Source organism: Apium graveolens, chromosome 5, assembly GCF_009905375.1.
Source record: "Apium graveolens cultivar Ventura chromosome 5, ASM990537v1, whole genome shotgun sequence".
In the NCBI taxonomy this organism is placed as follows: domain Eukaryota; kingdom Viridiplantae; phylum Streptophyta; class Magnoliopsida; order Apiales; family Apiaceae; genus Apium; species Apium graveolens.
The window spans coordinates 112,222,053-112,240,085 of NC_133651.1; the positions used below are offsets into that span (position 1 = coordinate 112,222,053).

At 40.2% G+C, this 18,033-nt stretch overlaps 1 non-coding gene across 1 annotated transcript; it reads right to left on the bottom strand.

Moving 5' to 3' along the window:
* Positions 1-9,663: 9,663 nt before the first annotated feature.
* Positions 9,664-9,770, bottom strand: LOC141662427 (small nucleolar RNA R71). The gene has a single exon (XR_012550544.1). It is a non-coding gene; the product is annotated as a small nucleolar RNA R71 (small nucleolar RNA).
* Positions 9,771-18,033: the final 8,263 nt, after the last annotated feature.

The following is an 18,033-nucleotide window of genomic DNA, read 5'->3' on the forward strand; positions in this document are numbered from 1 at the left end:
TTTGATGTTGATTTATGGATTTATAAGAATCATATGAAATTTCTAAAATCTTTTTCCGGGTAATTAAAATCTATTTTATAAAAACGGGAACCAACCGACGTCATCCGTTGTTACGTTTTTTGGAACCCGAAACTCTTCCGAGAACTCCTACCTAACCTAATTGTAATATTCCGAGCATATTCCATATTTTGACTTTTTCGATCCGGCGTACGGTTTGTTCTGCGCGGGTCCCGGCGCAACATTTTCGATACAATATTCGTTTCGGTAAATCAATAAAACCCGTATTTTCGATAAACGGGAGCTTTTTATTAAACTATCCCAATTATCACTTCGTAATACGTGTAACTAGGCGCTGAGACCAAGACCGCAGTACAAATTATACTGGTTTGGATAATTATCCCGAAAACCGATACCGTCTGGATCAGTTTTTATAAATAAACGTACCGTTTTGATCCAATGGGATACTAATTTTTTATAAATATAAATAGCATTCTACCGTATTTTATTTCGTATCAAAATCATTTGCAGACAGATAAATATATAATTTTACAGAGAAAAATCATATATTCATAAACTGTTCCAAGAATCAAATAAACTTTTGAAGGTGTTATTGATCTTTATTTGAAAGCCTCGAGTACTGGATTTGAAGGTCTTGAAAAGTTCTATCAGAATCTGTAATCCATATACCTGAAGAATCAAAGGTTTATTTTCTGGAAATTTATTTATTTTCGAATTTATTTTATTAAAAATATGAATTTTTGTTCGGATGATTGTTTGTATGATTTGATGATTGCATGTTGTAGAGCTTGTTTTCCTGATGATTTTCATATGTCATACGTCTGATTTGGAGTTCAATAACATGCTCAAAAGTGAGTTTAATTTTCGAATTTCAAAATTAGGGTTTATAACCCGTATGAATGTTTTCAATTGAAATTTGGGGGTTTTTGATTCAGGGGTTATTAACTGTTGATTTATAGTGGGTTGTGTTCCTTATGAAATTTGCAATCGATTGATATATAGCTCGTTAACAGAGGATGCTTGAATCGTAGGGAGTTGTGTTTTTAGAATTCCCGATGTTCGCCAAAAACCGGCGATGTTCTTGGCCAATTTCCGGCCAGAACAGGGATGATTATAATGATTAGTTTGCATGGATATGTTCCTGGTAATCTGTAGTTTAATTCTGGAGGTGATGGTGGTGGAAGGATGCCGGAAGTGAGTTCTCCGGCCACCCCCGATTTTCCGGCGACTGGAACTGCAAAAATTGCAGTTTAGTCCCTGTATTTTTGAAGATGGTGAAGTTTAGTCCCTATAGTTTGCAAAGTTTTCAAAAATTGGATTCCTGTTTATAAAATGTTTAAAAATCATATTTCCTATTTATTTTTATTAAAAGAATTCATTTTTAATTTCTGAAAATTCTGAAAATCATTATTTTAATTCCGAAAATTATTTTTAATTCAAAAAAATAAATCTGAATTAATTAGTTAATTAATTTCAGTTGATTTCTAATTGATTAATTGGTCAATTAATTCGAAAATTAATTGATTAATTGATTTAATTAATTATTAATTGATTTTAATTAATTATTTAATTAGATTTAATTACTTAAAAATGATTTAAAAATTCCGAAAAATAGTTTCAAGCTTTAAAATATTATTCTAAATTATTTCCAAGGCTCGATAATTATTATAAAATTGTTTCGGAGCCAGAACTGACCAACTGAACACTATTTATTATTCCAAAATTGATCCAACGACCCGTTTTAATTACGAAAAATGTTTTAAAAATCATTTTAAATACCCGAAAACCTATTTATGACCCGAGACTTCTTTATAAACGACATATCATTGATTACGTGATGTATTATGTGCTATACATGACTTGTTGATTGACTATCGGTCTATATATTCAGTGTTTACTTGATTATTGCATAACTTTCAATCCGTTAATCGGATTTGGGTAAAACGAAGGGTAGATAGAAGTATGTGTTGAATAGAACTCTATGAGCCGATTATTGATAGATGCTTATGAAATGTGAGCAGAAGAAGCAAGGCGTAGGAAAGGGAAACAAGTAGTTGAGGAGTAAAACGGTTGTGATTGGAAGCGAGTGCAGTGTAGTAAGCTAATACCAGGCAAGTGTTCTGAACTTTCTCGAGATATTGTAGTACTTGATAGTCTTGTTGATATTGCAAGTGCTTTGAAGCACTGTACCCTAAACCTTAATTCCAGTTATTGATCTTGAGCCGTAACCTGATTCTTTCTAGACCATTGATTGTTGTATACCCGAACACGAACTTCAAGTACACGATACTACTCCACAAATACATGCAAACAAAATCCCAAACACTGAACTGAATTACTTATATACTCAAACATTGTATCCTATGCTTTGAAAGCCCAAATCTTGAAACCCTAAAATGTTGATTCCTTTGTTATACAATTCTTTCATTACCCAGCATCCAAGCTTTGAAATTATCTTATTGATCTTTACAAGGATTGAAATCCTTTCATTATTAAACACTTATTGTTGTTAATGATTCTGGTTATTGTTTATTATTTCTTATTCTGTTATTATGTTAGAATTGGATTGTTTTTATAAAATTGTGGACCAGATTCGTGGTCAGACCATATAATGGTCAAGTTAGACCAATGTGTGCCTTGGATCCAGTAGTTAGAGCAATGACGTGTGCCTTGCTCAGGGTTAGTGCGTGACTGATCAGCAGCCTAACCTTGGTTTTTAAATTAAAAGTATAATATCCAATTCTAAATCATAATCCATTGTTCACTTGATATCATAATCATGTTCACCTGATGATCATTATTCTCAGTTTTGTCATTGTAACTTGCTGAGCTAGTTAGCTCATTTGTGCGATATTGTTTCTATTCTTTTCCAGTTAAGAAGAAACCAGTTGGTACCGCGGAGCCCCAGTCCAGTGCGAGAGCTAGGGGTTCAGGTTGATTGAGCGGAGTTAGTAGGCTTCTTTTGGGATAGTTTAAGTTTGTAAAAGTTGTAATAAAGTTTAATACTCAGTTTGAGTTTGAATGATTGGGATTTGAACGGTTTGTAATATATTAGTGTGTTTTGCTTGTGTGCATACTTTAACCTGTTGCGATCCGTGGTGATTGGTAAGTAGGGTCACTGCATATATTATTATTATCTTTATTATTGTTATAAGCAGGTTATAAAGAAGGTGTGTGTGTGGACCCCAAACTTCTGACCCGGGTTTGGAGGGCGCCACAGGTTTGGTATCAGAGCTACAGGTTATAAGTCACCGACACAAGCCTAGGTTGACAGGATTGGGTAAAGGGTTAGGATTAGAAGTAAGGAATAAAATGATAGAACGTCGAGAGGTTGAGTGTTACGGTATAACCAGTAGTAGTATAATTCACGTCGTGGTTCGAGATTCTTATATTGCGATATAATTTCAGATAGCAGCGATGGCCGACTCTTTTATTCCCGTATCAGCTGATCACTCAGAGCCTTCAGTTGGAGTGCCGTCTTCGGATCCACGTCCTGTTGTTCCACTAGTATTAGCTATACTACCTCCACCTGTGTTGCAGCCCGTACCATTGCAGGCTATTCCACCTCCAGGTATAAGGCCACCTATCAGAGGACCCCCACCAGCTGATTCGGATTCCACTGGGCATTCAGTTGCGAGTGCCCCATTCCAGTCTACATTACCCACAGTTCCTTATTACCGGTATGAGGCTCTTCTATTGGAGCGTGATTCATTGTTGGCCCAGATCAGAGAGCTACAGCATATCATTAGGACTACAGATGTTGATCGTGGTGTGAGGAAGCTTCGAGAGGAGATTCATGTGACACGGAGGGTTCTTGAGGCTAGGCTACATGGAGCTACACTACCTGGCAGAGGCCCTGATGCACTGATGGGTTGGGCTACTGAGGTGATGGAGGACTTTGAGAGTCTGGCAGGACCAGAGTTTCCTTGGAGCTGAATCAGAAATTCAGAGAGGGAGATGCCGAGCAGTGTTATTATGGTTATGTAGTATGTAAAGTGGTGTGTAGTATGTACCAGTAGACTTTTGAGTTGTATTTATAGACTAGCTATGCTGACTAGTGAGTAGGTTGTTGTACCCTTTTTGTTTTACTTTCGAAGCGTCTTTACGCTTGTACTACCTAAAACCTTTGATCTATATATATCAGCACCTTTTTCCTTCCCATTACTGTCATTTACTTTATTGCACCAGTTATACCCTTGCGATACCATATACCGTGTTTTCCATAACTATTTATATTCTGTAAAGAAGCATGCAATTTACTTAGTTACAACTGTTTTCAAAAAGAGATATTTCTGTTTAACAAAACTGTTCTTTTATGCAAAAGATTGATACAAAAGCTAAATAAGTTGATTGATTCTTTACAGAAAATGCCTCCCAGAAGAAATACCCGCACCAACACCCAAAATGAAGAAACCAACAATAACAACAACCAAGATGATATAAACCCGAATGTGAACCCAGGACCCATGGACCCAGCAATAGCCCAGATTCTTCAAATCTTGGCCCAACAAACAGTTCACTTGGCACAATAACAACAAAGACAGACCAACCCCCAGGTAACTTTTAAAATTTTTCAAGCAGTAAACCCACCAGAATTTAAGGGTTCCTTAGAGCCAATTGAAGCAAATGTTTGGTTAAAGGAAATAGAGAAGGCATTTGCCTTAGTGAAAGTAAAGGAAGAACATAAGGTTGAGTTTGCAAGTTACTATCTGAAGAATGAGGCCACCTATTGGTGGGAGATGGTGAAGACATTGGAAGGTACAGATATTATTACTTGGGAAAGGTTTAAGGAATTGTTTTTAGAAAAGTATTTTCCTCAGTTTGTTCAAGATCAAATGGAGCTGAAGTTTTTAGAATTAAAGCAAGGGAACATGTCGGTAACAGATTATGAGGGTAAGTTTGAGGAATTGTCAAGGTATGTACCGTCGTATGTGGATACTGACAGGAAGAAGGCTAAAAGATTCCAGCAAGGTTTGAAACCCTGGATCAGAGGGAAGGTAGCCATTTTTGAATTGGATACCTATGTAGGAGTATAACAGAAGGCTATGATCGGAGAGACAGAGAGTGAGATGTTCCAGAAGGAAAAGGAAAGCAAGAAAAGGAAAGTTGAGGGAAGTGAGGGTCAGCCCCAAACAGGGAAGTTTCCAAATTTTAAGAAGGGTAAGTTTCAGCCAGGGAGAAATTTTAATTTCAGGAAACAGAATGCAGGAGACGGAGGCCAGGGCAACCGTCCAGTTAATGCGAATCAGCCGAATCAATTGAGATTAACTTTTCCAGATTGTCAAGTATGTGGAAAGAAGCATGGAGGAGTTTGTAACAAGTTGAATGTGGTATGTTTCAAATGCAATCAGAAAGGGCACTATTCGAGGGAGTGCCAAAATCAGCCAGCAAGAGAACCAGCAAGTAAGGATCAGCCTATCCGGAATCCAGCAGTAAAGGTTCCAGCTATTGGATTTATGTGCTTTAAATGTGGAAAGCCAGGACATATGGCCAGGGATTGCAAGACATCAGCCCCAGTCAGTAATGCATTAAGGATCATGGGATCTACCCCACCAGTGAATGAGACTTCAAGGGCTAGAGTTTTTGACATGTCGGTGAAGGATGCGATCCAGGATACGGATGTCGTGGTAGGTACGCTTAATGTGAATTCTTTATGTGCCAAAGTGTTAATAGATTCGGGAGCAACTCGATCATTTGTTTCATAAGATTTTGTTAGTAAGTTAAATTGTCCAGTTGAATGTTTAAATGAAATAATGACTGTGGAATTAGCAAATCAAGAATGTGTATCTGTGAATCAAGTTTGTGGGAATTGTGAGGTTGAGATTTCTGGTAGTAAGTTTTGTGTAGATTTGATACCATTTAAGTTAGGAGAATTTGACGTTATATTAGGGATGGATTGGTTATCTAGGCACGATGCCCAGATAGATTGTCGAAATAAGAAGGTAATGGTGAAAATGCCAGACGAAAGGATAGTAACGTTCAAGGGTCAAAAATAAGTAAAGAAGTTCTTAACGATGATTCAAGCCAAGAAGTTACTACGACAAGGATGTGAGCATTTCATGGCATATGTGATTGACAGAAGTCAAGAACCAACAAAACTTGAAGATATTCCAGTTGTGAATGAATTTCCAGACGTATTTCCTGACGAATTACCAGGACTTCCTCCAGATAGAGAAATTGAATTTGCGATCGACTTAGCACCTGGAACAGAACCAGTATCCAAGGCCCCGTATAGAATGGCGCCCGTCGAGATGAAAGAGCTAGCAAAACAATTACAGGAGTTGTTAGAGAAATGAGTAATCAGACCCAGTGTATCCCCGTGGGGAGCCCCGGTATTATTTATCAAGAAGAAAGATGGAAGCATGAGACTATGTATCGACTACAGGGAGCTCAACAAGCTTATGATCAAGAACAAGTATCCGTTACCCAGAATTGACGATCTGTTCGATCAGTTGAAGGGAGCCAAGTATTTCTCCAAAATTAATTTAAGATCATGATATCATCAACTAAAGATCAAGCCAGAAGATATACCAAAGATAGCTTTCAGAACAAGGAATGGACATTACGAGTTTTTAGTGATGTCTTTTGGGTTGACCAATGCCCCGGCAGCGTTTATGGACCTGATGAATAGAATTTTCAAGGAGTATTTGGATAAGTTTGTTATTGTGTTTATAGACGATATTTTAATCTATTCAAAGACGGAAGAGGATCATGCGGAACATGTGAGAACGGCTTTGGAGATTTTAAGGAAAAAGAAATTATATGCTAAATTCTCGAAGTGTGAGTTTTGGCTACAGGAAGTTCAGTTCTTAGGACACATAGTCAGTAATGAAGGGATCAAAGTGGACCCGGCAAAGATCGAGGCAATTACGAATTGGGAGAGACCGAGAACACCCACTGAGGTAAGAAGTTTCTTGGGATTGGCGGGATATTATCGAAGATTCGTTCAGAATTTCTCAAGGATTGCAACACCATTGACAAAGCTTACATGCAAGAATGAAAAGTTTATATGGAACGACAAGTGCGAAGAAAGTTTTCAGAAGTTGAAGCGGAGATTAATCACAATACATGTTTTATCACTTCCAGACGATCAAGGGAATTTCGTAATTTATAGCGATGTTTCTCACAAAGGACTAGGATGTGTTTTAATGCAGCACGAAAAGGTGATTGCGTATGCGTCAAGGCAATTAAAACCACACGAACAAAAGTATCCTACTCATGATTTGGAGCTAGCAGCCATAGTTTTCGCTTTGAAGATTTGGAGACATTATTTGTATGGAGAAAAGTGTGAGATTTTCATGGATCACAAAAGCTTAAAGTACATATTCACACAGAAGGAACTTAATATGAGGCAAAGGAGATGGTTAGAGTTGATCAAAGACTATGATTGCTCGATTAATTATCATCCTAGTAAGGCTAACGTTGTGGCAGACGCATTGAGTCGGAAGGAAAGGTTGAATATATTATCAGTATCCGAAGATATATATAAGGAATTTCAGAAATTAGAATTGGAAATTTGATAAGTGGCATTTTATACCACTTAAAACGTCTTAAAATGGCTTAAATTGGTGTCTTGAAATCAAGTATTTTGTGTATTTGATGCGTTTTTCTAGTGTTTATGCATTTCAGGGTATTAGTTGCATTTCGGAGGAGGAATCGTCAAGAATAAGCCTTGGCATGTGTTCACCATTGTGAGAGGAAAAGAACGGGCAGATTACGGCGAAGAAACGAAGCAAACATGGAATTTTTCCAGAAGGGTCCTGCGCGCCCGCGCAGCAATGCTGAGCGGCCGCGCAGCAGCCTTGCGCGCCCGCGCAGAAATGCTAAGCGGCCGCGCAAGGTCGGGGAAAAAGATATATTATTTTAGACTTCTACTTCTGTTTGGCTTCCAACTTCTATGTAATCTGAGTTTTATGGGACTATTATATAGGTAGATTTGAGACGTTTTCATAGAGAATTAAGAGGAGATTATGTTTTAGATTGTGTTTTGCAAGAAGCGAAGGAGATAAGGAAGAAGACCGATTTAGCACACAGCAACGAAGAGGAAGCATATATTCTTGTGATTCTTGTTTTGTTGTAACGTTGGATGCTAGTTTTCTTGCTTTGACTTATTTACTCTTGTGACGTACTCTGTTTTAATATAATCAGTTTAGTTATTATTTTCTTGTGTTTGTTTATCATGATTTCATATGAACCCATGATGGCGATAAGTTCTATTATGGGCTAATCGTGATCATGGGGTTGCAACGGATTTATTATGGAATTCTTTAGTTAATTGTTTAATACTTTAGTATGTGATGATTGCATGATATCTAGTATTGGTTGTGCGTATTCGTCTTATGTGCGTCGCGAACATATAAGATAGGGTGTTAATCTCTTGTGAAGCGACGGTGGATCTTGAGATTTAGAACTTGCCATGCTAGCATAGGTTCATGTACGTTGTGCATGATTAATGGGTAACTCTAACAGTTTTATTTGCCCTATGTAATCAAAAGGAATAACTTGTGCTTAAATCGTTGTGTTGTCAATTTCTGTAGACATATAGGAACTCAACATAATTGATGACTATTCAACTTCTATCTTAATTGTGGATGTTTGGTAGAATGGTATTAGTACAATGAAAGTTGGCTTTTATCAGTTTTGTGTTATTCGATTAATATCATCACTGTCACATGCTAAAGGTAATAACAATGGCTATAGAAGGAAGTAATAATGAAGTTGTGATCTCATGAGTGTTTTATTATTGATAAATTGAAGTGTTAGTTAAGTGGTTAATTAAGTAGTTAATTATAGTTAATATTTAATCAACAATTTTAAGTGTTATTATCTTAACATTGAGAAGTAGTCATACATTGGTGAGTGAGTTAAATTAGACAATAAATTAGTCTGAGTCTCTGAGGGAACGAACTAGAAAGTATTCTATATTACTTGCGAACGCGTATACTTGCGTGAATATTAGTGCGTGATTTCGCCCTAACAAGTTTTTGGCGCCGCTGCCGGGGACTCGGTGTATTTGTTTAGTTTATGTACTTACCATCATTGGTCATTAGGACTCAGTGATTAGGACGTAGTAGTTAATTACTCTTTTCGGTTGTGTTTCAGGTACTTTAGCAAACGTTTATGCAAACTCGTTCTCGTGCTCGCAAGAGGACCTTAGATACAGCTGAGGAGAAAGACGAAGTTCTTGATATACCGGAGAAGTTAGATTTTGAGGATTCGGATTCAGGAACTGAGCAGAAAGAACCAGTAAACATGGGAGATCGTATTGTTCAAGCTGATCCAGCTCTTATGGATTTTTCTCGGCCTAAAATTAATGACATTCAGTCAAGCATCCTTCATCCGGCTATTCAAGCTAACACCTTTGAAATCAAGCCGGGCACTATTCAGATGGTGCAGAATTCTGTTTCTTTTGGAGGAGCGGCAACTGAAGACCCCAACATGCACATAAGGAATTTTGTCGAGATCTGCAGCACTTTTAAGTATAATGGCGTGACTGATGAGGCTATCAAGTTGAGGCTTTTCCCATTCTCACTGAGGGATAAAGCTAAAGACTGGTTACATTCTGAACCAGCTGGGTCAATCACTACGTGGCAAGATCTTGCGTAAAAGTTTCTGGTGAAGTTTTATCCAATGGCAAAGACTGCTGCTATGAGGAGTGCTCTTACTCAATTTACGCAGCAACCTACAGAATCTATGTGCGAGGCTTGGGAACGCTACAAGGAAATGTTGAGAAAATGTCCACATCATGGAATGCCGGATTGGATGGTAATCACTGGTTTTTATAATGGTTTGGGGGCCCAATCTCGGCCCATGCTCGATGCAGCAGCTGGAGGCGCCTTATGGGCTAAAAGCTATACTGAGGCGTATAATCTTATCGAGACGATGGTTGCAAATGAGCATCAAAACCCAACTCAGAGGATGACGTCAGGCAAGGTAGCAGGTATTCTGGAAGTTGATGCAGCCACCGCTATTGCAGCCCAGCTCCAAGCGCTATCAATGAAGGTTGATTCTTTGGCTACGTATAGAGTTAATCAAATAGCTATGGTTTGTGAGCTTTATGCAGGTTCTCATGCTACGGATCAGTGTTCTCTTGTCAATGAATCTGTTCAGTATGTGAATAATTATCAGCGACAACAGCAGCCTGTGCCATCGACCTATCATCCTAACAATAGAAATCATCCAAATTTCAGCTGGGGGAATAATCAAAATGCTATTCAGCCAACATATCAGCAAGGAGTGAGTAAACAGTTTAACCCACCTGGATTCCAGCAACCACAGCAGTATGCTACAAGGCAATCATATCCTCAACAGGGAAGTGCAGCTGCACCTACTAGTGCTGATTTTGAGGAGCTTAAGCTGTTGTGCAAGACTCAGGCGGTTTCTATCAAGACCTTGGAAAATCAAATCGGTCAATTAGCCAATGCAGTGCTCAATCGTCAACCTGGCACTCTTCCCAGTGACACGGAAGTACCAAGCAGGAAGGAAGCTAAAGAGCAAGTCAAGGCTATTACCTTAAGGTCTGGAAAAGTAGCTGATGCTGAAAAGGCAAAAGAAGTCGAAGCTGAAGTCAGAGATGAAGAATTTAAGCAAAAGGAGAAAGCGGTGGAACCAAGGAAGACTACTGTTGAACACACTCTGCCTGAGGCTAATACAGGGGAGAAACAGCTCTATCCTCCACCTCCTTTTCCTAAGAGATTGCAGCAACAAAAGCTGGATAGACAGTTCGGGAAGTTTCTGGAGGTGTTCAAGAAACTTCACATCAATATACCTTTCGCTGAGGCTCTGGAACAAATGCCTAGTTATGCGAAGTTTATGAAGACTATTCTTTCAAGGAAGGTGAAATTGGATGACCTCGAAACCGTTACTCTCACGGAAGAATGCAGCGCTGTTCTGCAGCAAAAGTTACCACCAAAACTGAAAGATCCAGGAAGCTTCACCATTCCTTGCACCATTGGCAATCAAACTTTTGACAAGTGCCTTTGTAATTTGGGAGCAAGCATTAATCTGATGCCCTTGTCGATCTTTAAAAAGCTGGATCTGCCTGATCCAAAACCCACATACATGTCGCTACAATTGGCTGACTGTTCCATTACTTACTCAAGGGGCATAGTTGAGGATGTGCTTGTCAAGGTGGATAAGCTCTTCTTTCCTGCAGATTTTGTTATTCTGGATTTTGAGGAAGATAAGAAGATTCCCATAATCTTGGGGAGGCCTTTCTTGGCTACTGGCCGTACCTTGATAGATGTGCAAAAAGGGGAACTTACTATGCGGGTCCAAGATCAGGATGTGACCTTCAACGTATTCAAGGCAATGAAATTCCCTACAGAAGATGAGGAGTGCTTAAAAGTGGATGTGATTGATTCTGCGGTTGCTTCGGAACTCGATCACATGCTAATGTCTGATGCATTGGAAAAGGCCTTAGTGGGGGATTTTGACAGCGATGATGAAGATAGCAACGAGCAATTACAATATCTGAACGCTTCTCCCTGGAAGCGAAAGCTAGATATACCATTTGAATCTCTTGGTACTTCTGACCTCAAGAACGCTGAAGGGAAGCTCAAACCATCAATAGAGGAAGCGCCTACCTTAGAGCTCAAACCATTACCTGAACACTTGAGGTATGCTTTTTGAGGTGATTCATCTACGTTACCTGTTATTATTTCAGCTGACCTTTCAGGTAGTGAGGAAGACAAGCTCTTAAGGATTTTGAGAGAATTCAAATTGGCTATAGGATGGACAATAGCAGACATCAAGGGGATAAGTCCTTCATATTGTATGCATAAAATTCTGCTAGAGGAAGGAAGTAAGCCAACTGTGGAACAGCAGCGAAGACTGAACCCGATCATGAAGGAGGTGGTGAAGAAAGAAAGTCTGAAATGGCTAGATGCAGGCATCATTTATCCTATTTCTGACAGCTCGTGGGTGAGCCCCGTGTAATGTGTACCTAAGAAAGGAGGTATCACTGTGGTCGCAAATGAAAAGAATGAGCTCATCCCTACTCGAACAGTTACAGGATGGAGATTATGCATGGATTATAGGAAATTGAACAAAGCCACAAGAAATGATCACTTTCCTCTTCCATTTATTGATCAAATGCTTGACAGATTGGCGGGACATGAATATTTTTGTCTTCTAGATGGTTATTCCGGGTATAATCAGATTTGTATTGCACCAGAGGATCAGGAAAAGACTACATTCACTTGTCCATTTGGCACATTTGCTTTTCGTAGAGTTTCGTTTGGTTTATGTGGCGCCCCGGCCACCTTTCAGAGATGTGTGATGGCTATATTCTCTGACATGATTGGAAATAACGTCGAAGTGTTCATGGATGACTTCTCCGTCTTTGGACACTCATATGATGAATGTTTAAATAATCTGCGCGCCATACTCAAAAGATGCGTGGAAACTAATTTGGTGCTTAATTGGGAGAAATGTCATTTTATGGCGCGTGAAGGCATTATCCTTGGGCATAAGGTCTCTAGCAAGGGTCTGGAGGTGGACAAGACCAAGGTGGGAGTCATTGAAAATCTTCCCCCACCTAATTCGGTGAAAGGAATCCGTAGTTTTCTCGGTCATGCGGGTTTTTATCGACGATTCATCAAGGACTTTTCAAAGATATCTAAGCCGTTGTGCAATTTACTTGAGAAAGATGTGCCTTTTAAATTTGATGATGAATGTTTGGCAGCATTCGAGACTCTCAAGGAGAGTTTGATCACGGCACCAGTTATTATAGCACCAGATTGGACAGAACCGTTTGAGATGATGTGTGATGCGAGTGATTATGCGGTAGGTGCAGTTCTGGGACAGCGCAAGAAAAATCTCTTCCATGTGGTCTACTATGCGAGTAAGACTTTAAATGGGTCCCAATTGAACTACACCACTACTGAGAAGGAGCTTTTGGCTATAGTCTTTGGCTTTGAGAAATTTCGATCTTATCTGCTTGGTACGAAAGTGACAGTATTCACTGATCATGCAGCTATTCGCTATCTGGTTTCTAAGAAGGATTCGAAGCCGAGACTCATTCGTTGGGTGCTTTTACTTCAAGAATTTGAGTTAGAGATCAAAGATAGAAAAGGTACCGAGAATCAAGTAGCTGACCATCTCTCTAGGTTGGAGAATCCCGATTCTACTTCACAAGATAGGACGTTAATCAATGAATCTTTTCCGGATGAGCAGTTGTTTGCAATTCAGGAGGAAGAACCATGGTTTGCAGATATTGTAAACTATCTTGTCAGCAATATAATGCCGCTTAATTTGACATCCGCTCAAAAGAAGAAGTTTCTGCATGAGGTGAAGTGGTATATGTGGGATGAACCATATTTGTTTAGACAGGGAGCTGACCAGATGATCAGGAGATGTATCCCGTTCTGTGAGACGGAGGGGATATTACGAGACTGCCATTCCACGGTTTATGGTGGACACTATGGAGGTGAGAAGACGGCAGCTCGTATTCTGCAAGCAGGTTTTTTCTGGCCTACCTTGTTCAAGGATGCTCATCAGTTTGTTTTAAGGTGTGATCGTTGCCAAAGAGTGGGAAATTTGTCAAGGAAGGATGAGATGCCATTAAATGTGATGCTTGAAGTCGAGGTCTTTGATGTATGGGGAATCGATTTCATGGGGCCTTTTATCTCATCTTGCAATAATCAGTACATCTTGCTGGCAGTCGATTATGTCTCAAAATGGGTCGAAGTTAAAGCTTTACCGACAAATGATGCAAAGGCAGTGCTAAATTTTCTTCATAAGCAAATTTTCACAAGGTTTGGAACACCTCGGGTAATCATAAGTGATGAAGGATCGCATTTTTGCAACCGTAAGTTCACTTCTATGATGCAGCATTATAATGTGAATCATCGAGTAGCTACTGCCTATCATCCGCAAACAAATGGTCAAGCGGAAGTGTCTAACAGAGAGATAAAGCGCATTCTAGAGAAGGTTGTTTGTCCGTCAAGGAAGGATTGGTCTTTAAAGCTCGATGAAGCTGTTTGGGCTTACAGAACAGCATACAAAACTCCACTTGGGATGTCATCGTTTCAGTTGGTGTACGGTAAGGGATGTCATCTACCGGCGGAGCTTGAGCATAAGGCCTACTGGGCATTGAAGAAATTGAACCTGGATTTAGATGCAGCTGGTAAGAAAAGAATGCTTCAGCTTAATGAACTTGATGAATTTCGACTTCAAGCGTACGAGAATAACAAAATGTATAAGGAAAAGGTGAAGAGGTGGCACGATAGGAAGCTACATCCTAAGTTATTTGTGCCAGGGCAACAAGTTCTGTTATTCAACTCTCGGCTCCGACTTTTTCCTGGGAAGTTGAAATCAAGGTGGTCTGGACCTTTTATTGTCAAAACTGTGTTTCCACATGGAGCGGTGGAAATTTTTGAGAATGATTCGGACCAAGCATTCAAGGTTAACGGTCAGCGGTTGAAACACTACTATGGGAACATGGCAAACCGAGAGGTGGTTAGTGCCATGTTGTTGACTACATGAGAAAGGTACGGAACGTCAAGCTAATGACGAAAAAGAAGCGCTGCGTGGGAGGCAACCCATGAATTGTTGTTACAGGAACCCTTAGAAGTTAATAACCTATCCAAAAACACAAAAAAATCAGAAAACAGGGGCTAAAAAAAAATTTCCAGAGACCCTCTGCGCGGCCGCGCAGCTATGCTGAGCGGCCGCGCAGCTTGCTGCGCGCCCGCGCAGAAATGCTGAGCGGCCGCGCAGGGGTCGAGTTCCAGAAAATTTTTTACAGTTCAGAAAAAAAAACACACAAAAACCCATCACAGCCCATAAACCCACAAATTCTTTTCCCATTACCCCATGATTTTATCCCTCAACCCCACTCCTAATCTAATTTAGCCTACTCCACACCCTATATATACATACACCTATCCCACATATCTCCCACAAACTTCCTACACTTAAACCCTCTCATAACATCAAAAATCAGTTCTTACACACTTTTATTCACAAATCAATGGCACCCAAGAGAGCACGCACTATTGACAGCAGCAGCACAGTTCCTACTGCTGATTCATCAAGGGGTACTGCTGCAAGGCCTCGGTTAACTGACAGAGCCGCGGAGGAGGAGTACACTAGGCTGTTGGGGAAGCCGATTCTGAAGGAGAGGGGGTTTTTACCATCAGGGAGGGATGGTGAGTTGTTGCCCATGATTGCAGAGAAGGGGTGGATAGCTTTTTGTGAGTCACCCGAAGCAGTACCGACGAGTGTTGTTCACGAGTTCTACGCAAACGCGAAGGCTGAAAAGAATGGGTTTTCTGTAGTTCGTGGGCTGACGGTTGATTATCATCCTGCGGCGATTCACCGTGTGATTGGACAGCGAGAGAGGAAGCCCGAGGAGGAGAACTGGAATGAAAAGACTGCTGAGGACTTTGACTTGGATTTGATTTGTGCGACTCTCTGTCGACCGGGCACAGTTTGGAACCGCAGTCCAGCCAATAATGAGTATCGTCACTTTCCGGCGATCGCCATGAACAGGTATGCCCGTGCATGGAATGCATTTATATGTGCTAATATTTTGCCTTCTTCACATGCACACGAGGTCACAGTTGAGAGAGCACAGTTGTTGTGGGGAATTCTGAATGAGGAATACTATGTGGACCTTGGTGAGTTTATCTACCAAGGAATTCTGAAGTTTTTGAGGGGAGCAAAGCATATGAACATCCCTTATGCATCCACGGTTACGAAGCTATGCCGAGCAGTAGGAGTGAACTGGCCGGCTCATGAGCAGTTGCAGTTGCCAGCAGCTCCGATAGATTCTGGCACTCTGAATGGGATGCAGGAGTGGACCGGTGGTGAGCCTGAGGAGCATGGGCTGGGTTATCGTCTTCCAGGAGGGCGTCCAGCACGAGGTGCTACTATGGCCAGGCCAGGACGTGGTGAGGCTAGTTCTTCGAGAGCTCAGGAGGGTGCTGGGATGGGTGATGCCCAGTATAGGAGGCTTTCACGGCGGATGGATGCCATGTATGAGACGCAGAGCAGGTTTGCTCAGGAGCTCACTCTTACGTTAGGGACTGCTTTTCGAGGCCTTGGAGCTGATATCCAGTGGCCAGTTTTTGGTGAGGACTCTGCATACCGGCCGCCTGATACTCCACCCACTGAGGGTGATGATGATGATGACTCCGAGTAGGTATACCCTGTGTTCCTTTCTACTACCTTCACTGGGGACAGTGAAGATTTTAAGTTTGGGGGTGGTAGTTAAGGAATATTTTGTGTGTGTCATATAGCTGCATATTCATGATAGTTAGTTCATATAGTTGCATAATTTTTGCCATATAGTTTTTTTATATATAGCTTTATTTGTTTGTCATATCATATAGCTCATGCATATACCATGATCCCTTTTGCAATAATTTATCGACTGAATTGTGATATTGATGCGAGTGTAGTGATAGCATTAAAGTGATATTAAGTTGTATAGGTTGATATGCATGCTAGAAGCACTTATATTGTCACTAAGTCTTAGAGAATGCTTAAGGGCTAGATTGTTGTTATGATCTGATTATTTTCAAGGATAATCTATTTATTATGCTTAGAATTTGATAATAGGTTCTTAGTGGTAAAGGCATGAAAAAGAAAAAAAATGGAGTAAAAATGGAATTTGTTGCTAGTTGTGGCTAGGCGTCAAATGGCTAGTAGCCGGCTCGCATGTTATGCGAGTAGTCTAGGGTTGAGCAAGATGGAGCGAAACGCACTTGCTCAGAGAAAAAAAAAATTGCATAATTGATCAAGAGTGGGCTCTTTGGTATTCGAGTTATTAAGTTCTTAGGGGACTTTGTGCCTAGTGACCTAAGGCTTTTAGAGTCTGGGATCCGCTAACCTAACGCTCGTTACATGGATACCAATGTATAAGTCTTTTGTGGACCTCACTCATTGCACGGTCAAATAAGCATTTGAGTTGTAAATAAAAAGCATGATTCCGTAGTAAGTTCCAGAGTTCTTGTAGTGTTGTATATCACTTTGTGCCTAGAATTTTTATTCTTTATATAATCGTAGGATTGCCTTGAGGATAGTCTAGTCATAGTAATTGGTCTAGTTCCAAAGCATATCTGTTAAGCATTTGCACACACCACGTTTCTAGCGGTATGTCCGTTTGCATGAGTTTATTGATCTTTAGTGTCTAACTGCATTCGTTGAGACGTGGCAATTTGGTTGGTTAATTGTAGTAAGGGGGATCGTTGTATTTTCATATAGATTGCATTCATGTATATTTTTATTTGTTTTTGAGTCTGTGACGCTTGAGGACAAGCATCGATTTAAGTTTGGGGGTGTGATAAGTGACATTTTATACCACTTAGAACGTCTTAAAATGGCTTAAATTGGTGTCTTGAAATCAAGTATTTTGTGTATTTGATGCGTTTTTCTAGTGTTTATGTATTTCAGGGTATTAGTTGCATTTCGGAGGAGGAATCGTCAAGAATAAGCCTTGGCATGTGTTCACCATTGCGAGAGGAAAAGAACGGGCAGATTACGGCGAAGAAACGGAGCAAACATGGAATTTTTCCAGAAGGGTCCTGCGCGCCCGCGCAGCAATGCTGAGTGGCCGCGCAGCAGCCTTGCGCGCCCGCGCAGAAATGCTGAGCGGCCGCGCAAGGTCGGGGAAAAAGATATATTATTTTAGACTTCTACTTCTGTTTGGCTTCCAACTTCTATGTAATCTGAGTTTTATGGGACTATTATATAGGTAGATTTGAGACGTTTTCATAGAGAATTAAGAGGAGATTATGTTTTAGATTGTGTTTTGCAAGAAGCGAAGGAGATAAGGAAGAAGACCGATTTAGCACACAGCAACGAAGAGGAAGCATATATTCTTGTGATTCTTGTTTTGTTGTAACATTGGATGCTAGTTTTCTTGCTTTGACTTATTTACTCTTGTGACGTACTCTGTTTTAATATAATCAGTTTAGTTATTATTTTCTTGTGTTTGTTTATCATGATTTCATATGAACCCATGATGGCGATAAGTTCTATTATGGGCTAATCGTGATCATGGGGTTG